Source organism: Bidens hawaiensis, unplaced genomic scaffold, assembly GCF_021521415.1.
Source record: "Bidens hawaiensis isolate Kalapana, Puna unplaced genomic scaffold, B.hawaiensis_p1.1 tig00000142_1, whole genome shotgun sequence".
In the NCBI taxonomy this organism is placed as follows: Eukaryota; Viridiplantae; Streptophyta; class Magnoliopsida; order Asterales; family Asteraceae; genus Bidens; species Bidens hawaiensis.
Window position 1 is genome coordinate 5,557,755 of NW_027491019.1, and position 10,727 is coordinate 5,568,481.

The following is a 10,727-nucleotide window of genomic DNA, read 5'->3' on the forward strand; positions in this document are numbered from 1 at the left end:
TCCTTTGCAACAAAGTCAAGTATGATCTTTTTGGATGATTCCATTCTTTTTAATATATCACTTTTAAATCATTCTTATCTTTACCAATCTTTAATCAATCATTCAAACTACAAGATCATGGATTTTCATGAATTTTCCAAGTATTGTTCTAACAAAGTTTTCTATTTTAGTAACTTTTAATATTTGATAGTTATAATTGATTTAATTCTCCACTTTGATTAAGTACAATTCTAGGTTTAATCCATTCAATTAGTTTGATAGAGTTTTATGCATCTTAAGTCTTATATTACCATTTTATTCTTTAAATTCACCATTCAACAATGTTTTTATATCTAGTAAGTTGTTTTCTATCTTAGCCAATGTGTTAACTAACCTATGTTTCTAATCATACACCCTATCTTATTTTAGAGTTGCTATTAATCACATATTACTTGAATTCATCACAAGTATTCACATAAAAATACAATTTTCATCTTTTATTAAATTAAAGTTTCTCTATTTAGTAACTTTGTCAATCTTGGTTAATTTTCAAGTTTCAGTTATCAATTCTAGCATACAACCTATCTTACTTTCAATTAAGTTATTCCTTATCACTATTTGATTCAATAATCCATCCAAAATCCCTTAATTAATCCCAAAACCAAAAATCCCCAAATATACCATTATGAACATATCCTTGTTTTATTCATCTCGAACAACAATTTTCAACAATCTAAGTCCTTACTAACAAGTTTAAGAACAATAATCAATCGAAACATCATTCGAACAACAAACCCTAACATCAAGTTCTTTCAAGTTTATCTCAAATATTCAAGAGATTAACAACACCCAATATCAAACTTAACAACCAATGTAGGATCTTTTAGGATGTATGTATGCATGTGTATATGAACTTAATCTTCCCTCTTACACATACATACATACATACATACATACATACATACATACATACATACATACATACATACCTACGGTCCATACATACAAACATACTCATCCACATGATCAAACTTTCAAGCTTCAAACAATCTCAAGAACATCCACCTTACGCATTTTACATCCAATGACCAATCATAATTTAAAACTTACTTGTTCTTGGAGATTTGAAAGATGAGAATGGTGATGTTTATGTGTGTGAGAGTAATGTGTCTCCTTCCTAATCTCTTCTTAGTTGCTTTATCTCTCTTGTTCTTGATTTAAACCTTCATATCTCTTGATTAGGTGTGTGTGTGTTAATATTGATTTTGAATTGAGTTTGGGTGTGTTTGGGAGGATGTTCGGCCGTAGATTTTTAAGGGAGAGGGAGAGTGTGTAGTAGGGTGTTGTGTTGGACAATAGGGTGATTGGTGGATAGCTTGAGTGTTTAACAACTCACCAAGTTTCTAGAAGATTGCAATGATTAGTATGATGAGTTGGAAGAAGGGGATTGGAACACTTGGGAAGGTGGGGTGTTGTGTTGTCCAAGGGGGGCCAGCCTAGTGGAGGGGGGGGGGGGGTATATGAGGAGGTTTTTTCAATAACTAGGTGATTCCGATTATTCATTTAACGTATTTCGTGATTTAAATATCCAAACGAATCCCGTTTTCAATAATTTTTGTCAGACTTTGAACGAAATCGAATTCCTGACTGTATGGACCATAAAAACCATTTTCTTGGAAATAGTTTGTGTGGGGTCCTTTTCGGGTCATGTACTGGCTCGTGCTAACTTATTTTCCAATTTTTGTGATTTGAGCCTTCCTAAATTACATTTTTATGTTGTCTTACATGTTTTCATATATATTTTGAATTTTTGGGATTATTTAATCCATCTAATGATTTATTTACTTTCTGGCTCGCTGCCCGAGGTATTTGCACGTTTTTCTCGTTTTATGCCGAAATTTGGACTTTTTGTTGACTTTACAAGATGTAGAACCTTAACAAATAGATATTTTATTAATAAGATGATATTAGGATGGTATACATGGTTACATTTGCGAATATTTTTGCCAGATGTTAAATAAAGGAATTAAATAAACCATCATAGTCGAACATCCAATCAGGACCCTTGCCAGCAGGAGGTGTTGTGTATTTCTCGCAGTCAACATGATGCCATTCTTCAACACAACCCGAATTGAGGTTGAAGACACGTTTCTTAGGTGATGCATAACCCGAGAAGTAACCCTCAATAGCCTTCCCTCGAATTTTCCCACATCTCTTTTCAGCATTGTGCAAGGACACCTGAAAGGTTCAAGAAACTTAAATTAGGTTTGCGTATTCAGAAGCTCATAACTTGTCTTATTCAGCTTCTTAACCATTTGAAAACGATTGAGCGTGTAGCAAGCAATGTTCACCGCCTCATTTCAAAATTGGACATAAAGCTTTGAATCTGCAAGCATTGCTCGTGATGCTTAAATAAATGTTCGATTCTTCCGTTTAGCAACACCATTCTGCTGTGGTACATATGGAGCACTATATTCTCGATGGATTTCTGTTTGGATACAAAATAAGTCCAATATAGTATTTTTGAACTCCATACCATTGTCACTCCGAATACGTTTCACCTTGTGTTTGTAAAGTGATTCGATCTTTGTGATTAAATTTTGAACAAGAACTGGTGTCTGATCTTTAAAACTCATAAATAACACCCACGAGTACCTTGAATAGTCATCGGTGATAACTAGACAGTACCAATCTCTAACAATACTCACACAATTCACAGGACCAAAATATCCATATGAATTCGTTCCAGTGGAGTATCAATGGAATTAAATAACTTCTTCGGGTGCGACTTCTTCTTCTATTTGCCCTTCTTGCATGCAACACAGTGATCAGTCAGCTTGAAGTGCTTCAGGGAAACCCCATCCACCAAATCACTTGCCATCAGAAAGTTCATATATCTAACATGAATGTGTCCCATACGCATATGCCACAAAATCGAGTCTTTCGAAGTTGCTTTTCAGACAAACACGTTTCAACAATCGTAGAAGTCGATACCTTAGTACTCATGTTTAGTACATAAATATCATTTGACCGAGGAGACCACATAACAACCATGTCTTCTAGAATGGCATATCCTGGTTTGAGTATTATACACTCCTTGTTAATAAATGCGGTGGTGTACTTCTTATCATAAATCTGAGATACACTCAGCAAATTGTGATCCACCATGTCACAATAATTAACTTTCTTGAATGTAATACTACCATTCGAAACATCTCCTTCCATTGTAATAATGCCCCCAGAATTATCCGCGAATGCATTGAATATTCTTGACGTGGGTTAGTAGATCTCACCTGCCGGTAATATGACGATAGCATCCACTATCCATGATTCAGATTTCTCTTGATATAGTCTTGGATAAGCTCTACACATGCACAAAACATGATTAGACCAAAAAGACTGCCCATGCCTCAGTCTTGGGTACCTCTTTCACTTCAACGGAAGTTTTAACTTAAACTGAATCCAAATATGGTTTAGATGCCTGTGAATATGTCACTGGTCTCTTAGAGCTTCCTTTTAGATATGCATCCTGAACCATGTTTGTGTTCACATTTTTGCAAATTGGTTGCGTAGAAACAAACAATTTGGGCTTTAAATTATCTGAATTTTTATTAACATGAACCACCTTGCATGGATTCACGTTCTGAAACATGATGTGAGACTCATCAACATAAGACATGGGTCTCTTGAGAATTTCTTTAACTACATGAACTGGATTGGGTTGTTCCTTGGTAAATGTATGAATATTCTATACTTTCTTCACTCCACAATTTCTTACAACATGCCCTCTTTCACCACATAGCAAGCACGCTCTCATATCAATGAACGCACATTGTGGTTTAACAGAAACTTGTGCAACAGAAGGTTAACGAGAAACACTTGAAATTTTGACAATATCTTTATCCTGAAACCTTACAGTCTTTTTCGTTTTTTAAAACTCCAAGTTTGAGCAATTTGAAAAACTTTGTAACGTCTCGGTTCCGATAGAACTAACAAACATTACTGGTTTAATAGTATTGAAATATTGTTTCAGACTTGGTTTAAGATAGGCTTGTTTAACGACTTGGATCTTGCAAAAGCTTGTTCAAGACCAATCAATTTGGATGTTTAATTTTGAAAGACACTTTCAGTCAACTCAAGTTTGATTAGATTAAGCGGAACGTCTTTATCAATGAAAACTTTGCTAAGACATTTCAACTTAAACACACGTCTTATGTTTATATTAGCAGGAGTAGAATTGATTAAACGCATCAAATCCTCATAAGAAACTTTGGGTTTATTCTGATTTCTTAGCTTTAACCTTAGCTGGTTTTGTCGCATTCACTTTATACGTACTTGAACCGTACATAGCCTCCTCAAAATCTTGAGGTTCACATAAGATGTGATTTGAACGTGGAATGTTCGGTTCCTTGTGTACAATTTTTTGTTCAACTACATCCTCAATGATGACTTTCTCAATAAAGACTTTGTTCCTTTGAATGTGTGGTTCTTGAGTTGACGATTTAGCAGTAAATTTTTCTTTGTCACTTAGTTTTAGTTTCTCCACATGAATGACGGGTCCGTTAACAACTTCTCATTTCCCCGCAAATGGATTTTATGAATAGTTATCATGAAAAGGTGGAGGAACTTCAACAAGCCTAAACTATTTTAAAACCATTTTGTTTACCAGATACTTTGATTATTTCATACAACAAAAAGGATGAATTTCTAAATTTTTCTAGGTTACTTTTCAACTCCAGAACTTCATTTTCAAGCTCAGTTATTTTATTTGTTTGAGAATTTCGTGAAACTGTTTTTCATTCATGGTCATGTTTACTGAAAGTTCTACTTTTAGATCATGATTACTCATTGACAATCCATCAATTTTATCCTTAGATTTCTTTTATGATTCTAGTGATTGTCTGTAGTTAGCTTCACTGAAGCAAGTTCTTTCATCAGTGAATCATTTTGTGCATAAATCAAGTCATATTTTGATTTAACAGTTTCACAATCATAACATGACACATTTTCAGATAATTTAATAGAATCAAAAGAAGGACTAGCCTCATCGATCTTTGCCATGCATGCAAAAGCAGTTGGTTGCATGTTGCATGAAATATCTGAGTTTGATTCAGTTTCTAATTGACTCTCAGAAGCCAAACCCTCACCTTGAGCGTCTTGAAAGTTTTCATCTTGTTCAAACTGTGGGTCCCATATATCTCATGTAATCGCTCAATCACTTACTATTATAACCCACAAAAATGTGTCGACAAGAAGGTTACGACATACTGTTTTTGTAAAAAGAATAAAAGAATATTAAAGGCCGAAACAATAATACTCTTAATATTGCTAAACAGACAGAAAGGTAACACACACGAAGAGAATCAAAAGATTTCCATTTAGTATTGTGAAAGATACAAAAAAAAATCAATTAGGGTTTCTAGGTGGAGTGTATGGATTTATGGCAGCTTTCCGTACAGGATCAAGATAGCCGTCAAATCACGATATTCTCGTTGTCTCGTCTCTTGTCCGTCTCATAGGCATGCCCTAAAGTTTCCTTTAATAGGCCTGCCCTGGCACCTGATATTCCTTCTAGAAACCCTAATAATTGATACTAAACATATTCAAAGTGTAAATAGGTCTTCGAGTAAGCATTGCAGCTTTTGTCTTTGTCGAGCAGACCTTATAACCATAGTGTGCTAGGGAACAGTTCTCCGAGTAAGCTTTACTTAGAATATTTTCCTTAGAAAATATTCATCAAGCAGACTTCAACCCTCTTGATCATATCACAATTTGCTCGATAAGATCCTACGAGCAAACTTGTTCTTTAAAGGTCCCTTAAACATTTTGTTACTTAACTTATATGAACAAATCCAAGGGTGCTGTTGACACTGTTGCTTGCTCGAGGTTGAACCTTGCTCGTTAGAAGTCCTTAGGTAATTTCTTCATCACTTCCTTCAAGTTTGCTGGGGCCACTGTTTATTATGAATTAACCTTGCTCGATCCACCACAATAATTGGCTTTAGCTTGGTTTAGTCAAGAGTTTGCTCTGAAACAAGCCTTGCTTGAGTTGAAGAACAACCTTGCTTGATGAAGTGTAGTTTGCTCGAACTAACACTTAAGAAGAATTTCAGAAGATAACTTTGCTCGTAGAGCAAAATACCTTGCTTGACTAAGTTTAAGCTTGCTCGGATTTCGAAGTTTGCTTGGTTTCCATACTTAGCAATGTTCCACAGAGGTTGAGAAGATTCCAATCTTCCTTTATGGAAAACAATCATACATATTAATGACTGCACTAATAGTGTTTTTAGCCTATTAAATCCATATGATTGGCATAAGTAATCAATCTACTATCATTTCCATAGGTTGGATCAATTTTCATTGAAAACCTTTTGAGCTTCTACAAAGCTTTCAATTGAATAGTTTTATCGTATCTCAGCACCATCAACTTGCTCAGTTTGCCAAAAATGTTTTTGTGAAAAATTTGATCATGCAGTTTTAACACAAAAGCAGAATTTTGACACGAGCAAGAGTAACATATTCAAGAATAATCAAAACATGAATGACATCTAATACTACAAGCAGACTTAGCATAATGTTCAACCAAGACTATTTATGCGAATTCTATCTTGTTTAAACACATCATCACATCAGTTCATCCAACATATTCATGAATATCAGATAAGTACACAGATTCATCATTCCAAATCATATGCAAACACACTTACCAAGATATTATCATCGAACACTTAAATAAAAAAATAAGTATCATAGACATACCCAAATTGTCATTCAATGCACATAAGTAGTTAACATCCATATAATGAAGAACATAATCATAATTTTCACTCACAAATCATTAATCAGATTTCATCATAGTTGATCATTCCCAAAGCTTTCAGGAGAAAGTGGAATCTAGTTTTATCAAATGGCTTGGCGAATAGGTCAGCCAAGTTGTCACTAGTATCAACTCTTTTCATTTCAATAAAGCCTTTCCCACTACAATCTCTAATGAAATGATGTCTGATTTCAATGTGCTTGGTCTTAGAGTGTTGGACTGGGTTCTAACAATAAACAAAGCATCAGTATTGTCAATAAAGATAGGAGACTTCAAGAAATTCAAACCATAGTCCAACAGTTGATTCTGAATCCAAAGGACTTGTTGACGGGTGGTCCATTGGGCAACCCTTAAGTGATTTAAAGTAGTTAATAATCATGAATTTAATCTGTTAATCTTGTGGAATCAGATAACTACTGTGTTTGAGGTGAATTGTAGGTTAAAAGGAGGTTCCAGAGCTATTATGATGCATAACGGAGAAACCAAAGGAACCAGCGAGTTAAGAAGATCAAAACAAGTGGAAAATGGAGTTTGTGGCTGAAGTTCACCATGGCCCACGATCTAGACCGTGAGCCACGGTCTAAATGAACAAAAGGAACAGAGGCCACCGTACCGTGGCCTCTGTGGTCACCGTGGGGGTCACAGTGAACCGTGGGCCACGGTTCAACGAAATTACAACAACACCGTGACCCACGGTGTGAACCGTGGGCCACAGTTCGGGTCGTAATTGGCCGATTTCCTGATTATTTTAGTCGGTTTTGGCTGTCTTTTCACATATATTTCATTCTAAAACACCCCGAGGATGATTTTGGAAGGGCAAGAACAATATTTTGGTATTTGTAATCATTAGTTGATGTTGGTGATTCATTCATATAACTTAATTGATATGGTGATGAATCAAACGATGCATGGCTAGTACTCCTGAATTATAAGGTTTCAATTGACTATTTGTGAATTTTTTATGTTATTTGTGGGATAGTAATTTGATCATTGATTGTATTGCTATGGTGATTGTGAGTTTGCTTTGTAATTGTTAGTATAGTATAAATTCGTGTTCTTGAATATCCGTTCTTGGTGCCATAGGCAATCGAGATTTAGTAGAAGAGAATTACGGTTAACTATATTAAATTGATTATCGAGTGACAACCTTGCATTTTTATAATCCAAGTACTTAGTCCTCTTTGATCACTATCAAACACACTTTCATGAATTATGTCTATGTAGTTCATCCCAAAAGTAAACGATAACCTTATCAATATTGAAAACCTGAAATAGGGAGAGAGCATTCTTTCTCATATTGTTTTAAAACTCGTTTATTTGTTTCAGTTATTTTCGTTAATCAAAACCAAACAACCAAATCTTTGAATTTCGTTTTCTGTACTTAGATTAATATAGATAAATTACATAGCTACTTAGTAACACATTTTCCACAAACTCCCTGTGTTCGATACACGCTCTCCACTATCTAATTAGTTGTAATCGGTTTATTTTTGAGTGAGTCTTCGACCTCACGTGAAATTTTGGTGCTGTTGCCGGGGAGTAGTTCGCAACGTGTGTTAGCTTTAGTAGTTTTGTTTGTTATTTTCGGGTTTACGTTGGTTGTGTCAGTGTGCAGGTACACCTACAACATCAAATGAATTGCAACCACCACCCACAACCGAACCCATCCCTGCTCAGTACACCTACTCAACATCATCCATATTGCCATCTATTTCCAACCACCTTTGGTGCATAATCTCAACAAAATCAACAACCAACCTTTCAACAAGCACAATCAAGCTACCAATATCAACCTCCATCTTTCATGCAACATTCAAGATCACAAGGTGATGATACGGATATGGGTTTGACAGTGAATTTGATGGGTATGAAGTGGAAGGTCACTACATGGGGGGTGATGGAAGCAAAAGGGTAAATCCGGTACTTTTTGGTTATGGCCAATGGCAACAACCGGAACCGTTGCAAGAGCTTAATAGACAACAACCACCGGTTGTTCAACAACAAGCTCAACAACAACTGGTTATTGTTTAACAACATGTTCACACCACCGGCTGTCCAACAACAACAAGCTCTATAACAAGTGCAACCACAAGGGCAACATCAAGATAAACAATTTCAACAACAAATGCCCCAACCACAGTTTCATCAATAATTTGCGCAGCCAAGGCTCGTTTATAGGCAAATGGGTTAACCAAGAGTACCAATGGGGGTACCAAGAAGGCATGCAAGAGAGATGGTTAGGGGGATTGAAGCCCATTTCTGACCGGTGATTACTAATAATCCGTATTCGGTGGTTATTCCTCACAATCAACACGGGAGGACATTTGAAGTGAGAACCAATTCTTTTCAAAGTCTTCCGAAGTATAAGGGTCTAGCAACGGAGGAACCCTACTTTCACTTGGAGGCATATGACTCCATTTTCAACACAATTGGGGGTCAAGGCTTTACATGAGATGAAGTTAAGTTGTTCCTCTTTTAATTTTCATTGGAAGACAAGGCAAAGAGATGGGTTTACACTTTTCCTTCAGCATCCATTTATACATGGGCCAAAATGCAACAAAGATTCTTGGAAGAATTCTATACGGCCCAAAAGACCAACGATGCGAGAAGAAGTTTGAGAACCTTCCAACAACAATCATGGGAAATGTTTCATGAAGCATTCGAGAGGTTCAATATGATGATCAAGAATTGTCCTCACCATGGTATTGCACTTTGGGAATTGTTAATTGCGTTTCATGAAGCGTTGAGTATGGAGGATAAAAAAGATTTGAGGTCAATCACGAATGGTACATTTGGTACTTATTATGAACAAGATGATTGGGTATATTTGGAACAAATGGCGGTTACTTCAAAGAGAAAGGCTCAAACCGGAAGACGAGCAAGACCGACGATTGGTAGACCGCAAGTGCAAGCCATGGAAGAAGGAGGGGGTACAAACTACTAATCAAGTAATTGATGTTTGTACAAATTGTAGCAGATTGGGTCATGCTTCGGATGTGTGGGTGGTGGGTCAAGCTCTAGTGGAGGAGGTGAATGCACTTCAAGGGGGGAGGTAGTAGGAATTACAACATGAACTCCAACACCTACAATCCCGGGTTAAGAAATCACCCTAATATCCGCTATGAAAACCCGGCTACTCAATCTAACCCGAATTTTCAAGGAAATCAAGGCAATTACGTTCCTCGCCAACACTATAATAGTCAAGGTAATTTTCATGGCGGGAATAATCAAGGGTTTCAAGGTCAAGGAAGTAGTGGTCAAAGTGGGTCAATGGGTCAAGGTTCATCAAGTGGAAATGAAGTTATGGACATGTTGAAGTTGATGCAACAAGACATGCAACGAAGAAATCAACTTGATGAAGCTAGAATGCAAAAGGATGAAGTTAGAGATAAGGCCATCTAATCGTTGACAACACAAATGGGTCAACTCGCAACTGAAGTGTTAGAGTTGAAGAAAAATAAAGGTCAACTACCAAGCGACACTAAGGTAAACCCGTCCCATAGTTCTTCTCGTAATGTTCCTATAAATCGTGTTAGTGTGCTAAGAAGTGGTAAAGAATACAAAAATGATTTATCACCGGGTTTGATTGATGGGGAAGTTGAGGATATTACGGGTAATGAAAGTGATGATGAAATTGAAATTAATAAAACCACTAAACATGTCACTTTTGAAAAACCGTTACAAAATCCGGGTCAAACTTCAAATTTAAAAGTTAAAATACAGAAGTGGAACCAAATGCGGTTCCATTTCCCTTGGCTTTACTTGACCCGGGTAAGAAAAATATCATTTCAAGAAGGGGTCCTCAAAAAGAAGAGATGTGGGAAGATTTCAAACAAGTTAAAGTGAATTTACCGCTACTTGAGGTAATCAAACAAGTGCCCGCGTATGCTAAGTTTTTAAAAGAACTATGCACTCAAAAGAGGCAACAAAA